General features: G+C 35.6%; 1 protein-coding gene and 1 pseudogene across 2 annotated transcripts in view; one reads left to right on the forward strand and one right to left on the reverse strand.

Moving 5' to 3' along the window:
* COL4A5 (collagen type IV alpha 5 chain) overlaps positions 1-19,266 on the reverse strand; it is a 227,603-nt gene that overhangs the window by 197,133 nt on the left and 11,204 nt on the right. The gene's annotated exons all lie outside the window — the stretch shown is intronic.
* Positions 18,575-19,070, forward strand: LOC114198342 (small ribosomal subunit protein eS10 pseudogene; annotated as a pseudogene).

Genomic DNA, 19,266 nt, shown 5'->3' on the forward strand with positions numbered 1-19,266 from the left:
ATTTATTTTGAGAGAGGGAAAGTGCACTTGAGGAGGGTAGGGAGAGGCAGTTGGAGAGAGAGAGAGAATCTCAAGCAGGCTCCACATTCAGTGCAGAGCCTGACGTGGGGCTTAATCTCACGTCATCTGAAATCATGACCTGAGCCGAAACCAAGACTCAGACACTTAAGCAACTGAGCCACCCAGGTGTCCCTAAATATTCTTTCTAAGAATATTTTAAGAAATAGTAGCTGCAAAATTCCCAAGTTTGATTATACATGAATCTACACATTCAAGAAGTTCAATAAACTCCAGGTAGGATAACTCAAAGAGATCCAAGACACATTCTTATCAAACTGTCAAAGACACAGACAAAGAGAATCTGTAAAGCTGCAAAAGAGAAGCAACTCAACACAAAGAAGAGATTTTCAATAAATAGCTGATTTCTCATCAAAAACCATGGCGGCCAGAAGGCAGTGGAATGACATATTTAAGTACTAAAAGTAAAAGAACACTGAAAATAAAGAATTCCCTATCTAGCAAAAACCATCCTTCAAAAATGGAGGTAAAATTACGACATGCTTAGATAAATAAAACCTGAGGGTGTTCATTGCCAGTAGAACTGCCATACAAGTAATGCTAAAGGTTCATGGAACACTACATCAGAAACTAATGATGTAATGTATGGTGATTAACATAACATAATTGAAAAAAAGAAATGCTAAAGGAATTTCTTCAAGCTGAAATGAAAGGACACAAGACAGTAACTCAGAGCCTTATGAAGAAATAAAGATCTCTGGTAAAGGTAGCTATAGAGGTAAATATAAAAGCCAGTATATTATATTTTCAGTTTGTAACTCCTTTTTATTTCCTGTATAATTTAAAAACCAAATGCATAAAAAGGTATTTATAAATATGTTATAGGGCACACAATGTATTACAGATGTAACCTGTGAGAAGAACAATATGATATCAATTCAAATCAGACTGTTATAAATTTAGTCAATTAATTTTATTTTATTATATTTTTAAAGAATTTATTTGAGAGAGAGATAGCGAGAGATAGAGCAGGAGCAGGGGAGAGAGGGAGAAGCAGGCTCTCCACTGAGCAGGGAGCCCAATGCAGGGCTCGATCCCAGCACCCTCGGATCATGACCTGAGCTGAAGGCAGACGCTTAACCAACTGAGCCACCCAGGTGACCCAGTACATTAATTTTAATCTCCAGGGTAACTACTAAGAAAATATGTAAAAGGAATAAACAAAAGGAAATGAAAAGAGAATAAAAATGTTACAATACAAAAAAATCTATTAAACACAAAAGAAGAAATGAATGGAGAAAATGAAAGGCAAAAAGGGTGTAAGGACATACAGAAAACAAATAGCAAAACAGCAGTAGTAAATCCCTTTTATAAGTAACTATGTAAAATGGAAATGGATTAAACTCCCTAATCAAAAGGCAGAGATTGGCAGAATGGATTCAAAGTTAAAAAAAGAAAAAAGATATTCCATGCAAATAATGACCAAAAGAGAGCTACAGTGGCTGGCTATAATATCAGACAAACTAGACTTTAAGCCAAAACCTGTTACAAGACACAAAGAATGACATTATCTTGTACATATTTTTTAAGTTAATGCATCAATAATTTATAACAGTTTTAAACATACATACCAAACAAAAAAGCCCCAAATATATGAAGCAAATATTGACAGGCTTAAAGACAGAATTAGATAGTTGTACAATAATAGTTGGAGACTTCAATAACCAAGTTTCAAAAATGGACAAAACATATAGACAGAAGATTAATAAGAAAATAGAGGTGTTGAACAATACCTTAAACCTAGACCTAAAAGATAAATATAGGACACTTCACTCTAGAGCAGAATACACATTCTTCTCAAGTGCACATGGAACATTCTTCAAGACAGAACCTACACAGGCCACAAAACCAGCCTCAATAAATATAAAAATATTGAAATCCTACAAAGTATATTCTCCAACCACAATGGAATGAAGCTAGATTTCAATAAAAGGAGAAAAACTGGACATGAAAGTCAAACAATGCACTCTTTAAAAAAAAATATTTTATTTATTTATTTGACAGAGAGAGACACAGCAAGAAAGGAAACACAAGCAGGGGGAATGGGAGAGGGAGAAGCAGGCTTCCCGCAGAGCAGGGAGCCCTGATGCAGAGCTTGATCCCAGGACCCTGGGCTCATGACCTGAGCCAAAGGCAGACGCTTAAGGACTGAGCCACCCAGGCGCCCCTCAAACAATGCACTCTTAAACAACAAAAGGTCAAAGAAAAAAATCACAAAGGAAATTAGAAAACACTCAGAGAAGAATGAATATGAAAATACAACATACTGCAACTTATGGGATACAGTAAAGGGAGTGGTGACAGGGAAATTTATAGCAGTAAATACCTACATTAAAAAGGAAGAAAGATCTTAATCAGTAACCTACCTCTGCACCTTAGAAAAACCAGAAAAGAAGAGCAAACTAAATGCAAAGCTAGCAGAAGGAAGTAAATTCTAAAAATCAGAGTGGAGATAAGTTATATAGAGAATAGAAAAACAATGGAGAAAATCAATGAAACCAAAACTGGTTCTTTGGAGAGATCAACAAAATCAAAAATTAGAGAAGATGTAAATAACTGAAATAAATAATGAAAGATGTAACATTATTACCAACCTTATAGAAATAAAAAGGATTATAAGAGAATACTATAAATACTTATACACCCAAAAAATTAGACAACTTAGATGAAATGAACAAATTCTTAAAAACACAGACTATCAAAACTAATTCAAGAAGAAATAGAGATGGAGCTAGAGAGTACTATGCTAAGCAAAGTAAGTCAGAGAAAGAAAAATACCATATGATTTCACTCTTATGTGGAATTTAAGAAACAAAACAAGTGAACATGGTGGGAAAGAAAAGAGAGAGAGGCAAATGAGGAAACAGGCTCTTAACTATAGAAAACAAACTGATGGTCACCAGAGGGGAGGGAGGTGAGGGGATGGGTTAAATAGGTGATGGGGATTAAGAAGTATACTTGTTATGATGAGCACCAGGTATTGTACAGAAGTGTTGAATGACTATATTGTATATCTGAAACTAATATTACACTGTATGATAACTAGCTGGAATTTAAATAAAAACTTAAAAAACTAGTTGAATGGATAAAGAAGATGTGGCATATAGAATAAAATATTATCAGCCATAAAAAAGAATGAGATCTTGCCATTTGTGCCAGTGTGTATGGACCTAGAGGATATTATGCTAAGTGAAATAAGTCAGAGAAAGACAAATACCATATGATTTCACTTATATGTGGAATCTAAAAAACAAAACAAGTCATCAAATAAAAGCACAAACAGACCCTTAAATACAGAGAACAAGCTAGCAGTTGCCAAAGGGGGGGGATGGGCAAAATAGATAAAGGGGATTTAAACATACAAACTTAACAGTTATACATAAATCTCAGAGATGAAAATAAGCATAAGGAATATAGTCAATAATACTGTAATAATGTATGGTGACAGACAGTGACCACACTTACAGTGGTGAGCACTGAATAATGTAGAGAATTGTCAAATCACTATGTTGTACACCTGAAACTAAGATAACATCTTATGTGAATTATATTTCATAATTAAATAAAATGAAAAGAAATAGAGAATGTGAACAAGCTGTAACAAGTAAAGAGATTGAATCAGTAATAAAAAAAACTCACAACGAAGTAAAGTCCACAATCAGATAGCTTCTACTGGAGAATTCTACCAAATATTTAAAGAAAACTTAACACCAATTCTTCTCAAACTCTTCCAAAAGTAGAAGAGGAGGTAACACAACCTAACTCATTCTATGAAGCCAATATTATCCTGATAACCAAAGCCAGACAAAGACACTAAAGAAAATTACAGACCAATACTCCCTACAAAAAACAGATGTAAAAAATCTCAACAAAATACTAGCAAACTGAATCCAAAAGAATACAAAAAGGGTTATACACCATGACCTGGTGAAATTTATCCCAGAAATGCAAGAGTGGTTCAACATAAGAAAATTAATTGATATAATAGGCCACATTAACAAAACAAGGAGAAAAAGCCACATTAACAGAACAAGGAGAAAAAAACAAGTAATCATCTTAATTGATACAGAAAATACATATGACAAAGTCCAACACCTTTTCATGATAAATGCACTCAGAAATTAGGACTAGACGAAAACTTTAACATGATAAAAAGTACTTATGAAAAACTCACAGCTATCTCAATACTCAATGGTGAAAGATTGAAAGTTTTTCCTCCAAGATCAGGGGTAAGACAAGAATGCTTGCTTTCATCATTTCTATTCAACATGGTACCAGAAGCCTTTGCCAGAGTAATTGGGTAAAGAAAAGAAACAAAATATATCCAAATTTGAAAGGAAGTAAAACTATGTCTGTTTCAGATGACATGATCCTCTCTATATAGAAAGTTTTGAAGAATCTACAAATAAAACATTAGAGCTAAAGAATGAGTGCAGCAAAGTCCTAGGGTACAACATGAACACAAAAAATCAATTTGGTTTCTATAGAATCATAATGAACAATCTGAAAAAGAAATTAAGAAAACAATTCAATTTGTAATACCATCCAAAAGAATAAAATATCTAGGAATAAATTTAACCAAGTAAATGAAAGACATGTACAGAGAAAACACTGATGAAGGAAATTTTAAAAGACCTAAATAGGGGTGCCTGGCTGACAGAGTAGAGAATGGCTCAGTTCGTAGAGCATGCAACTCTTGATCTCAGGGTCATGAGTTCAAGCCCCACATTGAGGCTAGAGTTTACTTTAAAAAAAAAAAAGGAGGGGCGCCTAGGTGGCTCAGTCATTAAGGGTCTGCCTCCAGCTCAGGTCATGATCCCAGGGTCCTGGGATTGAGCCCCGCATCGGGCTCCCTGCTCCGCGGGAAGCCTGCTTCTCCCTCTCCCACTGCCCCTGCTTGTGCTCCTGCTCTCGTGCTCTCTCTCTGTCAAATAAATAAATAAAATCTTTTTTAAAAAGGGGGAAAAAAAAGACCTAAATAAATGGAAAGACAACTTTTGTTCCTGAATTGGAAGACTCAACAATATTAAGATGGCAATGCAACCCAAAGCAATCTACAGATTCAGTGAAATCCTTATCAAAATTCCAACAGCCTTTTGAGCAAAAATGGAAAAGTTGATCCTCAAATTCATATGGAATTGCAAGGGGCCCCAAATAGCCAAAATAATCTAGAAAAGTTAAAGAAAGTTGGAGGACTCACACACCCCAATATCAAAAGTTATTATAAAGCTATGGTTGGTACTGGCATAAGGACAAACAAATAGCTAGTGGAATAGAATTGAGAGTCCAGAAATAAACCCATACATCTACAGTGAATTGATTTTTGACAAAGGTGCCTAGACAATCCAATGGGAAAAGAATAGTTTCTTCAACAAATAGTGCTGGGACAACTGTATATCCACATGCAAAAAAATAAAATTGGCTCTCTAACTCATGTCATTTACAAAAACTAATTCAAAATGGATCAATGACCTAAATATAAAATCTAAAACTATAAAAATCTTATATAAGAAATCACAGGAGTAAATCTTCATGATGTTAGATTTGACAATGGAATCCTAGATATGACACCAAAATATGAGCAACAAAAGAAAATAGACAAATTGGACTTCACGAAAATTTAAAACTTCTGTGCATAACAGGATATTATTAAGAAAATGAAAAGATGACCTCCAGAATGGGAGAAAATATTTGCAAATCATGTATCTCTTAAGTATCCAGAATATATATAGAAGTCTTATAACTCAACAAGAAAAAGACAAATAGTCCAATTAAAAAATAGACAAAGGCCTTGAATAGACATTTTTCCAAAGAAGATATACAAATAGGGAACAAGCACATAAAAAGATACTCAACATCATTAGTCATTAAGAAAATGCAAATTAAAACCATAATGAAGAAGTACTTCATTAACAAACTAAGATGGCCATAATACAATGATAATAGTAATAACAGTAAAACAAAATAAAAACTGTTGGAAGGAGGTGGGGAACTTGAGATGCTCAGGCATTGCTGGTAGGAATTTAAAATGGTTCAGCCCCTGAAGAAAACAGTGTGGTGGCCCCTCAAAAAGACAGAATTACCATATGGCCCAGTAATTCTACTCCTAGGTATATACCCCAAAGTACTGAAAACAGGTACTCAAATAAGTATATATATGTATGTGTTCATAGCAATGTTATTCACAATTGCTTAAAGGTAAACAACCCAAATGTCCATAAATGGATATGGATAAACAAAATGTAGTACATTCATAAAATGCAATATTATTTAACCATAAAAAGGAATGAAGTACTGATAGATGATATGATGGGGATGAACCCCAAAAACATCATTCTAAGTAAAAGCAGCCAGACACAAAAGGCCACATAATGTATTATTCCATTTATATGAAATATCCAGAATAGGTTAAATCCACAGAGAGAGAATGCGGATTGGTGGTTTCTAGGGGCTGGGGGTGGGGGTTGGAAACAGAGAGAAACTGCTTAAGTATGAGGTTTTATTTTAGAGCAATAAAACTGTTTGGATCTAGATAAAGGCAGCAGTTGTATAACATGGTGAATGTACTAAATGTAACTGAATTATACATGTTAAATGGTTAATTTTATATTATGTGAATTTCACAATAAATTTTTTAAGGAACTGAACCAGGACCCTTATGTACTATACACAAAATAACTCTAAATGGTTCAAAAGCTAAAAGTATCAAACATATAGAAGAAAAATAGGCAAAATTAAAAACTTTCATGTAGTTAAAGGCTTCTTATACATGACACAAAAAGCAATAATGATAAAAGAAAAAACTGATAAACTAGACTTCATCAAAATTTTAAAAAATCTAATTGAAACATACTGTTAAGGGAAAGAAAATACAACCCGTAGAATCGGAAAAATACTATGTGTGTGTGAGTGTACATATGACAAAGAATTTGTATTCAGAATATAAAAATTTTCAATTTAAGAAGACAAGCAATACAATATTTTTAAATAGGCAAAGATTACAGAAGACACTTCACAAAAGATATCTGAATGGCCACTAACTACATGAACATATGCTCAGCATCAGGAAAATCAAAATAAAACAAGATACCCCCTCATATCCACTAGGATGGCTATAATTAAAAGGATCCCAAACACTGCTGGTGGGAATGTAAAATAGTATAATCACTTTGACATATATTTCAGCAGTTTCTTGTAATGTTAAATATATTATACACTCCATTCCTTTGTATCTACCCAAAAGAAATGAAAAATATGTGTACAAAATGACTTGGACATAAACATTCACAGTGAAAGATAGATAGCAGATCAGTGGCCTCCAGGGTACAAAGACAGGGCAAGATTTTACTGGAAAGAGGCATAGGTGAACTTTCTGGGGTAATGAAACTATTCCACACTTTAATTATTGTGGGTGTACACACTTGTCAAAATGCAGTAATTGTACACTTAAAATGGATGCAGTTTATTGTATGTAAACTATACTTCAAAAAAAGTTGATTTAAAAAAAAATAGAAGGGAGGGGAGCCTGAATCCTGAATTGGAACTTGGACCTCTTCAGTAAGATTTCCACAGGCAACTCCCATGAGGGACGCTTCATTGAGGTCCCTGTTTGCGCCAAGGAATGCGGAGGCAAAACATTGTTGGAATAGCTATGTTATTCACTTGTTCCCTTAAATTTACTAAATGGCATGCTGTATTTCCTGAAATATTCCAAGTATTTATTTAAATTTCCTTTGGGTAGAAAAGAACCCCTCAAATCAGTTTAGGAATAATAAATTTACATATATGTAACATGTATATGCATACCAACATACATACCTATACTGTAATTATCTAAATATTTAGTTTCAACCCAATAAGTAATTTAATAATTAAAAACCTTAAGAAGCTTCTTAGGAAATCAAAATGCTCAAGGTAGTTTTAACAGTTATCCCCTATGGATACAGATAAACCTGTTTTCTTGTTGACATTTAGTTTTAATTTTCTCTTTACAACTACTTCCACTCCCCCATTTTCCTGTCTCTCTTTTGGTCCTTCTCATCTCTAGTCAAATAACACTATTTAAGGAATTGTATCTGTATTTTTAATATATCAAATATTGGTATGTGCATAACTGACATGTCTAGCCAATACCTTTAGAAATAAACTAAAAAAGTTCTTTTAAGTCATCTTTCTGCTTTATGGTAAAGACCAAAGATGAAGAAAGATAATAAAAAAGATAATAAAAAAAACAAATTATTATGCCTAAGGAAAGGCAATTAGATTTCACTGAATTATATTACAAGAGACTACAGATCCTGTGGAAAATCACAGTTATCATTTATTTAACACTTACTATGTGGTAAACATTAAGACACTTTAGGTTAATATTAGCCTAATTAGTAGGTGGAAGAGTCATGGCTTAAACTAAGTCTGATGTCAACAACCATGCTCCACAACAAACCATTACACTACAGTAACTTTAGAACCAACTATTACAGGGGCTCTGTACTGCCATAAAAAGAGAGGAATTTGTTCTACCTACTGCAAACACCAAAATGCTAAAGCAGTACATCATTCTAATTCCAGGCCCTTTGGTGTCCAGGATAAACTCTCTCAGCATTCTCTCTCTACCCCAGTTCTGAAGTGTAACCTAACTTCCAAATCCCACTCTTTCCATAATTTCCTCTGATAAAGTGCTACATTAAAGCAACAATGAGAGGGGCACCTGGGTGGCTCAGTTGGTTAAGCAACTGCCTTCGGCTCAGGTCATGATCCTGGAGTCCCGGGATTGAGTCCCGCAACACCCGCATCAGGCTTCCTGCTCAGCAAGGAGCCTGCTTCTCCCTCTAACCCTCCCCCCTCTCATGTACTCTCTCTCTCTCTCATTCTCGCTCTCTCAAATAAATAAATAAATCTTTAAAAAAAAAGCAACAATGAGAAGGAGCAAAATGTACCTTCTACACCACACTTTAACTACCTGACAAAGGAATGACTAAGAAATGTGCAGAATCTTTAAAGAAGATGGATATAACATGCCTAATGGCATGCCACTCTCATTGTACCCAGCTGCATTCACCTATGCCATCTTCTAGACAAAATCAGAAAATCTACATCCTCTCAGCAATAGAAACCCTAAAAGTGTATCTTCCTTCCACAACACCCTCTGTACTGGCTAGGTTATGGAGTCAACTCTCAATCACTGAGGTTGACACAATGTTCTTCTTTAGGGAAAATATAACTTGGAGGTGGGTATCGGGACAACAACAGGAAATATTATTCAATATTTTCAATTAATATTGTGAAAAAGTGTTAACTAGTTAAAAATGATTTTATTAAGACTTTGGAACACATTATAGAACTTACAAGTAATTAAAAACTAAGACACTTTTTTGAAGTGTTTATTAAAGAGTTACTACATATTCTACAAATCCCGAATATTCTTAACTCAACTACAAAACACTCAGTTAAAACATAAAGATCTGGGATTCTTTTTTTTTTTTAAGCAGGCATGGAGCCCAATGTGGGGCTTGAACTTACAACCCTGAGATCAAGACCTGAGCTGATATCAAGAGTTGGATGCTCAACCAACTGAACTGCCCAGGCACCCCTGAAATTATTTTTTACCAGGAAGGAATTTATATTTTAAAGATTTATTTTTTATTTATTTGACAGAGAGAGAGAGAGAGAGACAGCAAGAGAGGGAACACAAGCAGGGGGAGTGGGAGAGGGAGAAGCGGGCTTCCCGCTGAGCAGGGAGCTAGATGCGGGGCTTGGGGCTCGATCCCAGGACCCTGGGATCATGACCTGAGCCAAAGGCAGAAGCTTAATGACTGAACCACCCAGGTGCCCCAGGAATTTGTATTTTATAGCAACTTTTCTGTCAATTTATCTAAAGATTTTGGGTACATTCACAAGAACCTAAAATAAAATCATAGGTTTCATATATACATTACATATTTTGCTCCAAAGATAAGTGAAAAAGTTGGATCCAACGTTCAAAATATCACTTTTTTTAGCACTGACAAGTAAAAGTGGAAGGGTGTTTGTTACTCAGTGGAGGGAAAAGATAAGGAGAATACGTGTTACACTTTATATGAAAGAGTACAAATTAAAGATGACTCCTCTTCACTGTGTTAAATGACAGAATTATTACTGCTATTAGGTTATTGTGTCAGCCTCTGGAATTTTTTACTTTAAAAAAGACCCATGAAGTTCTATTTTAGAAAAGCAAGTAAAGGAAAACTCTAAAATTAACCTGAAAGGTTTATTAAGATAATAAAATCCTGTTTTAGTTTCTTTCATTAATTCACCTATAGTTTTTTTTCCTTTAATAATGATGGCATGAAAATAGTTAACTGTAAAATATGTTGTTAAATTGTTTAAATCCAAAAAAGTTGAAATATACAGTTGTAAACTAATATGCAATATTTTTTAACATTTTTATTGCAAAAGTAAATATTTACTATAGATAAATGAGGAAATACAGATAAGAAAAAAACCCTATAATTTCACTGTCATCCTCTTGTCTTTTTTTCTCTATTTAATTTTGAATAAACATTTACCATGGAGATGAAATGTTAGGCCCTCGAGTATTCTACCCAAAATGAACCAAGTTAATGTCCCTATGAGTACACATTTCCATTAATTGTGATTTAAAGAGACCCTATGTCGATACTCTTGTTTTCTATAACAATTTATATTTCTACTAATGCTTAAACCCAATAAAAATCTTTACAGATTTTTTAAGTACCATGAGGTAAGAATACCAATGAAAAACTAGACATGTAAGAAAAACTAAGAAAAAGATTATCATCTGAAATAATTTAATCCCTTTTGCCTCTTGAATATTTTCAGCTTTGTTCGGATTAAATTAGGGCCTGATTTGAAAACGAAGCCTGGGTATGCTAAGTGAAATAAGTCAGACAAAGACAAATACTATATGATTTCACTCATATCTGTTATCTATAAAACAAAACAAAATGGATAAACAAACAAAAAGCGGAATCAGACCTATAAATACAGAGAACAAACTGATGGTTGCTAGAGGAGAAGCGGGTGGGGGATGGACAAAATGTGTGAAAGGGAGTGGGGGATACAGGCTTCCAGTTATGGAATGAAGTCATGGGAATAAAAGGTACAGCGTAGGGAATATAGTCAATGGTGTTGCAATAGCTTTGCATGGTAACAGATGGTAGCTACACTTGTGAGCAAAGCATAACCATAAGAGTTGTTGAACCACTATGTTGTATACCTGAAACAGATGTTAAACATTGTGTGTCAACTACACTCAAATAAAAACAAACAAAGGCTGGGTAAATAAGGTTTATTTACAATGCCTCTTGAAAATCAGAAAGACCTGATTTTGAACTCACCTTTTTTTTTTAGCATATTGACAAATTCAAATTATAATGATTTAACCATCTGGAGAAAAAAAATATTTCCCATTCCCTATATGTATATCATGGAGTGGAGGGAAGAAGATGAGAATATAGGTGTGAAAATCGACTAGGAAAGAGATAAGTTTTATAAGCCCATGTTTTTAATATAAGGGTTGTCAATCTGCAAATTCAATTGTGTCAGTCAAACTAGTCAGGAAAACAAATCCAAGCCCCTGAAGACAAAGCTCTTTTCCAGCCTCTAAGAAAGGTGACCTTTTTCAGTTTAGTCTCATTTGTTATTTTACAACATTAGTCTGTGGTTTTTTCCATTATACAGTATACACAAATGAAGGCATGAAGGCAGTGATAAGGTCTAATAAGCTTGTGACATAACAAAAAGAAGTCTTTATTGCAACTATGGAGAAAAATGAAATGCCCAAATGGGCTGTAAAAGATAAGCAAGCAAACAGAACTGAGAGAGGTGACAGCAAAAAATGAATTTATCTACTGTTAACCAAATTACTATAAACTGAGTATACTCACTCTGAAGTAAAATCATCTTTAAAAATTAAAAACCCAGGAACTGACCATAAGAACTGGAAAAAAAAAAAAAAGCTGTTATTTTTCTTCTTCCAAAATGTATCTAGTATCTCCAGGGAGCAAGGGGAATGGGAGATGGGGAAATCCACAACCTGTGGAGATAAATTTTGCCAGACAGTGGAAACTTTCAACATACCACAGGTGAAGAAAATGTAGAGCTTATTTTACAAATCACAATGTAAGAATTGACTCTTTCATTTTGAAAGAAAACAATGAAAATTAACATGACCTCAAAGCTAGGGTAAATTGGCTCATTAATAGCCAGCTAGGAAAACTACTCAGAAGGGATACTAAAGCTTAATAAATGCTTCACATTTCAAAAGGCTTCCTGAAACCAAATTAACTCAAAATGGGTAAGGCCATTGTTCAAGCATTTCTCCTACAAAGTCAAAATGAAGGAAGGTAGAAAAAGAGTCTTCCTCATTTCAAAATAAATGTATTCTTTAAATATTTTTATCAATGACCAAATCTAAGACCTATTATAGCTGAATTCTTTTTTTCCTACAACATTATCAGAGAAATAAGACTGTTAAATGAATAGAAAATAAAAACTACCATAATGATCCCAGTTTCTCTTCCCTTAAACTTCACAGGCAAGATCAGAAATATCTCTATCCTATGATTAAAGGGATGTTCTGAGTATGAGAAAATTAATTAATCCTAAACACTAAACACTAATCCTAAACACTAAACATTATATGAAAGGTTTTCTGCCAGATGATGTGAAGTATAGAAGTAGAAAATGATCATTGCTCTTGAAGTAACTCTCATATTACAGGTTTAGGTAGTTATATGGATGGATAGATAGATATGTAGGTAGAGACATAGGTATATAGACAGCAATATAACTAAATGAGTCAAAAGCTAAAACTATAAAAGCAACTTTTAGAAGCAAACGTGAGAGAAAATCCTGATGAGTTTGGGGGTACTCAAAGATTTCTTATAAAGGACACAGAGGTGATAAACTGGATTGTGCCAAAATTAAACGTTTACTCTCTGAAAATACCAGTTACAAAATTGAAAAGGCAAGCTACCAAATGGGAGAACATATCCACAAAACATGTATGTATTAGATTAGACAAGATGCTGTATCCAGAATATATAAAGAGCTCTTACTACTCACCTATAAGAAAACAAAAAAGAAATGGCCTACTAAAGCATACAACATAGATGGATTGCAAATGTATAATGTTAATGAGAAAAAACCTAGACTCAAAAGGTTATATACTGGATGATTCAATCTATATGACATGAAAAAAGGTAAAATCACAGGAAAAGAAAATAGATGAGTGATTGCCAGGAACTGTGGGTAGGTTGGGGGAGGGGCCTCACTATAAAGGGGCAGCATGATGATGTATTTTGAGGTGATGGAACTGCTCTGAATCTTGATTATGACAGTGGTTACAAGATTGTATGCTTTTATCAAAACTCATAGAATAGTACACCAAAGACAGTAAATTTTACTAAATATAAATAAAAAGAGAACTATATGAAAACTACCAAGTGATTACAATACTCAAGATACCAAAATGGTTAAAATAACTACAAATGCAGGAAACAGGGAGGAACAACTAGACCTTTCATACATTAGTGGAATGTACAATGGTACAACCACTTTGGAAAACAGGTTTTAATTTTCTTGTAAAGTTAAAAATAGACTTAGGATACAATCCAGCAATTCCATTACTTGATTATTTATCCAAGAAAATGAAAGCACATGTCCACACAAACACCTGTGGCAACGTTCATAGCAGAGGAAGTGGGGGAAAATTTGAAGACACTTTTCTCCATTCTGACTCAGTACTCAGTACTTTTCCACTCCTATTCTTTCTCTTCTTCTGCCTCTGGGCCCCTAGGTCCATAAAACTGTGAGCTTTTTCTTTGAGGCTTCTTCATCAGTGAGATGAAGTAAGCAATGAAAGACTGGACTCTAATTTTCATTTTGGCTTGTTTTAGTCGGCTACTCAGACTTAAGAGCTCAGCTGCGCTCTGGACAATATGATCATTTAAATTGGTGCAAATTATTTCTTGATGAAATTTAACATTTTTTTTAATCTCAAGAAATAGGAATGGAAAAGCACCTCCTCAATCTGTAATGATGAAAAACTTCAAGCTAAAATAAGGGTGAAATACTGAATATCCTCCCCAAAAGACATATTGCAAAAATGGTTATCTTCTCTTAGCACTTCTATTAAACTTGTACTGGAGGTCCTAGTCAGTCCAATAAGGCAGCCAGCACAAAAAGGCATAGGAATTGAAAAGGAAAAAGTGTAACTCTCTTTACTTGCCGATGTATAATTATGTACATGGAAAATACCAAGTAACTACTAGAACTAATAAATAAATTTAACAACTCTGTTCTATAACTTGATTATAGATTACCCTTACACTATTGTATGGATCTATCAAAACTCACAGAACTGTGCATAAAATCAAACCCTAGAAAAGAAAAAAGAAAAAATGAGTAATATCTTAGGATAAAAAGTTCAATATAAAAGTGAATCATATGTCTGTATCTTAGCAACAAGCAACTGAAAGTACAATTTTTAAGTAATAGCATTTACTATAAAAACAATCATATGCATAGGAAGAAAGTGAGCAAATGCTGTGCGTGACTCTATGATGACCCAGTTAAAGAATATCTAAATTAATCAAGAGATGTACTGTGTTTATGGATTGGAAAAATCAGTAATTTTAAGATTTCAATCTTCCTATATTAATCCTCAGAATTGTTGCTATCCCTATCAAAAATTCAAAAGTTTTTTTTTTAGCAGGAATTGACAAGATGAATCTGAAATTTATATGGGGTTAAGAAACAAAACAGATGAACAGGGGGAAAAAAGAGAGAGAGGCAAACCATAAAACAGACTCAACTACAGAGAACAAACTAGGGTTGCTGGACAGGAGGTGGGTAGGGGGATGGGTTAAATGGGTGATGAGTATTAAGGAGGGCACTTGTGATGAGCACTGGGTGTTGATCCCAAAACAAAAGACCCCACCAAAAAGGAGAATTACAGACCAATATCCCTGATGAACATGGATGCCAAAATTCTCACCAAGATACTAGCCAACAGGATCCAACAGTACATTAAAAGGATTATTCACCATGACCAAGTGGGATTTATTCCTGGGCTGCAAGGGTGGTTCAACATTTGCAAATGAATCAATGTGATACTCTACATTAATAAAAGAAGGGACCAGAACCATATGATCCACTCAATTGATGCAGAAAAAGCATTTGACAAAATACAGCATCCTTTCTTGGTTAAAACTCTCCACAGTGTAGGGACAGAGACAACATGCCTCAATATCATAAAAGCCATCTACGAAAAGTCCATAGCGAATATCACTCTCAATGGGGAAAAACTGAGAGCTTCTCCCCTGAGGTCAGGAACGTGACAGGGATGCCCACTCTCAACACTGTTGGTCAACATAGTACTAGAAATCCTAGCCTCAGCAAACAGACAACAAAAAGAAATAAAAGGCATTGAAATTGGCAAAGAAGAAGTCAAACTCCCACTCTTCACAGATGACATGATACTGTATGTGGAAAACCCAAAAGACTCCACCCCAAAATTGCCAGAACTCATACAGGAGTTCGGCAACATGGCAAGATATAAAGTCAATGCACAGAAATCAGCTGCACTTCTATACACTAACAATGAGACAGAAGAAAGAGAAATTAAGGAATCTATCCCATTTATAATTGCACCAAAAACCATAAGATACCTAGGAATAAATCTAACCAAAGAGGCAAAGAATCTGTACTCAGAAAACTACAGAATACTCATGAAAGAAATTGAGGAAGGCACAAAGAAATGGAAAAACGTTCCATGCTCATGGATTGGAAGAACAAATATTATGAAAATGTCTATGGTACCCAGAGCAATCTACACATTCAATGCAATCCCTATCAAAATACCATCAACATTTTTCCACAGAGCTGGACCAAATAATCCTAAAATTTGTATGGAACCAGAAAAGACCACAAATAGCCAGAGGAATGTTGAAAAAGAAAACCAAAGCTGGTGGCATCACAATTCTGGACATCAAGCTATCTTACAAAGCTGTAATCATCAAGACAGTATGGTACTGGCACAAAAACAGACACATAGATCAATGGAACAGAGGAGAGAACCCAGAAATGGACCCCCAACTCTATGGTCAACTAATCAACAAAGCAGGAAGGAGTATCCAATGGAAAAAGGACAGTCTCTTCAATAAACAGTGCTGGGAAAACTGGACAGCCACATGTATAAGAATTAAACTAGACCTTATACCATACACAGAGATAAACTCAAAATGGATGAAAGACCTCAATGTAATACAGGAATACATCAAAATCCTAGAGGATAACACAGGCAGCAACCTCTTCGACCTCGGCCACAGCAACTTCTTGCTAGACAGGTCTCCAAAGGCAAGGGAAACAAAAGCAAAAATGAACTGTTGGGACTTCATCAAGATAAAAAGCTTCTGTACAGCAAAGGAAACAAATCAACAAAACTAAAAGCAACCTATGGAATGGGAGAAGACATTTGCAAATGACATATCAGATAAAGGGCTGGTATCTAAGCTCTATAAAGAACTTACCAAACTCAACACCCAAAATACAAATAATCCAGTCTAGAAATGGGCAGAAGACATGAACAGATATTTCTCCAAAGAAGCCATACAAATGGCCAACAGACACATGAAAAAATGATCCACATCACTCAGCATCAGGGAAATACAAATCAAAACCACAATGAGATACCACCTCACACCAGTCAGAATGGCTAAAATGAACAAGAAAGGACACAACAAATGTTGGTATGGAAGTGGAGAAAGGGGAACCCTCTTACACTGTTGGTGGGAATGCAAGCTGGTACAGCCACTCTGGAAAACAGCATGCAGATTCCTCAAGAAGTTAAAAATAGAGCTACCCTATGACCCAGCAATTCCACTACTAGGTACTTACCCCAAAGATGAATGTAGTGATCCAAAGGGGCAGCTGCACCCCAATGATTATAGCAGCAATGTCCACAATAGCCAAATTGTGGAAACAGCCGAGATGTCCATCGACAGATGAATGAATAAAGATGTGCTATATATACACAATGCAATATTACTCAGTTGTCAGAAAGGATGAATACTTACCATTTATATCGACATGGATGGAACTGGAGGGTATTATGCTGAGTGAAATAAGCAATCAGAGGAAGACAATTATCATATGGTTTCAGTCATATGTGGAATATAAGAAACAGGGCAGAGGATCACAGGGGAAGGGAGGGAAAACTGAATGGAAAGTCATCAGAGAGGGAGACAAACCATGAGAGACTCTTAACTATAGGAAACAAACTGAGGGTTGCTGGAGCAGAGGTGGATGGGGGGATGGGGTAATTGGGTGATGGGCATTAAGGAGGGCATGTGATGTGATGAGCACTGGGTGTTATACGCAACTGATGAAATATTGAACACTACATCTGAAACTAATGATGTTCTATATGTTGGCTAATTAAATCTAAATAAATTTTTAAAAAATGAGCACTGGATATTATATGGAAGTGAGGAGTCTCTAAATTCTACTCCAGAAACTAATATTACACTATATGCTATCTAACTGGAATTTAACTAAAAACTTGAAACAAACAAAAAAGAAACAAAAAGTAATAAAAATTCAATATTAAAGATCAAAAGATAAAAATATATAAAATTTATATGGAATCAATAGCCAAGACAATAGTCAAGACAGTCATGAAGAACAAATTCAAAGGAGTCACACTACAAAATTTAAAGTTATTATAATGCCAAAATAATGAAGACAGGATATTGGCATAAGGATATACAAAAAGATCAACAGAACAGACTAGTGAGTTCCATCCAAGACCTGTACATACACATTCAATTGATTTTCAATAAAGCCATCAAAGTAAATCAATTTAAAAAGGAGATTTTTTTCAATATATGGTACTGGAATAACTGGTTATCTACATAGAAAAAAATGGGCCTAAGGACAAAATCTGAAACTATGAAGATTCTAGAAGAAAACATATGATAATATTATTGCAACCTTGGAGTTTAAGATTTCTTAGAGAAAACACAAAAGACACTGAAAGGTAAGGGGCAGGAGGGAGCTTGGGGTAATAGAAAAAGTTCTAGATCTTGACCTGCTTGGTTACTGTGTATACAATTGTTAAAAAAAAAAAAAAAAACAGTTGAGCTGGGTGCCTGGGTGGCTCAGTCGCTTAAGCATCTGGCTTTGGCTCAGGTCATGATCCCAGGGTCCTGGGATTGAGCCCCACATCAGTCTCCCTGCTCAGCGGGAAACTTGCTTCTCCCTCTCCCACTCTCCCTGCTTGTGTTCCTGCTCTCACTCTCGCTCTGTCAAACAAATAAATAAATAATATTTTTTAAAAATTGAGCTGTTCACCTAAGATCAGTGCATATCACTTTTTGTAAATTACTCTTCAATAAAATAACTGTTAAAATGCAAACATTAGGCCGCGCATGCCCCTTCCTTTCCAGCCCCGGCCCCTGATGTAGCAGCCGCCGAGATGTTGATGCCCAAGACGAACCGAATTGCCATTTATGAACTCCTTTTCAAGGAGGGAGTGATGGTGGCCAAGAAGGATGTCCACATGCCCAAACCCCCTGAGCTGGCAGACAAGAATGTGCCCCACCTTCACGTCATGAAGGCCATGCAGTCTCTCAAATCACGAGGCTACATAAAGGAAGTTTGCCTGGAGACATTTCTACTGGTACCTTACCAACGAGGGCTTCCAGTATCTCCGTGATTACCTCCACCTGCCCCTGAAGATTGTGCCCACCACTCTGTGCCGTAGCCGCCCTGAGACTGGCCGACCACGGCCCAAAGGTCTGGAGGGAGAGCAACCTGCAAGACTCACACGAGGGGAAGCTGACAGAGACACCTACAGACAAAGTGCTGTGCCTCCTGGTGCCGACAAGAAAGCTGTGGCCAGGGCTGGGTCAGCAACTGAGTTCCAGTTTAGAGGCAGATTCGGTTGTGGACGTGGTCAGCCATCTCAGTAAAGCTGGAGATGTTTTGTGTTGAATACATTTGTAGCCGGAAAAATTTAAAAAAAGAAATGCAAACATTAGGTGCCTGGGTGGCTGAGTTGGTTAAGCAACTGCCTTGCTCAGGTCATGATCCTGGAGTCCCAGGATCGAGTCCCGCATCGGGCTCCCTGCTCAGCGGGGAGTCTGCTTCTCCCTCTGACCTTCCCCC

Source organism: Eumetopias jubatus, unplaced genomic scaffold (assembly GCF_037043125.1).
Source record: "Eumetopias jubatus isolate StellerSeaLion01/CBP00866 unplaced genomic scaffold, mEumJub1_p1.0 scaffold_11, whole genome shotgun sequence".
NCBI lineage: Eukaryota > Metazoa > Chordata > Mammalia > Carnivora > Otariidae > Eumetopias > Eumetopias jubatus.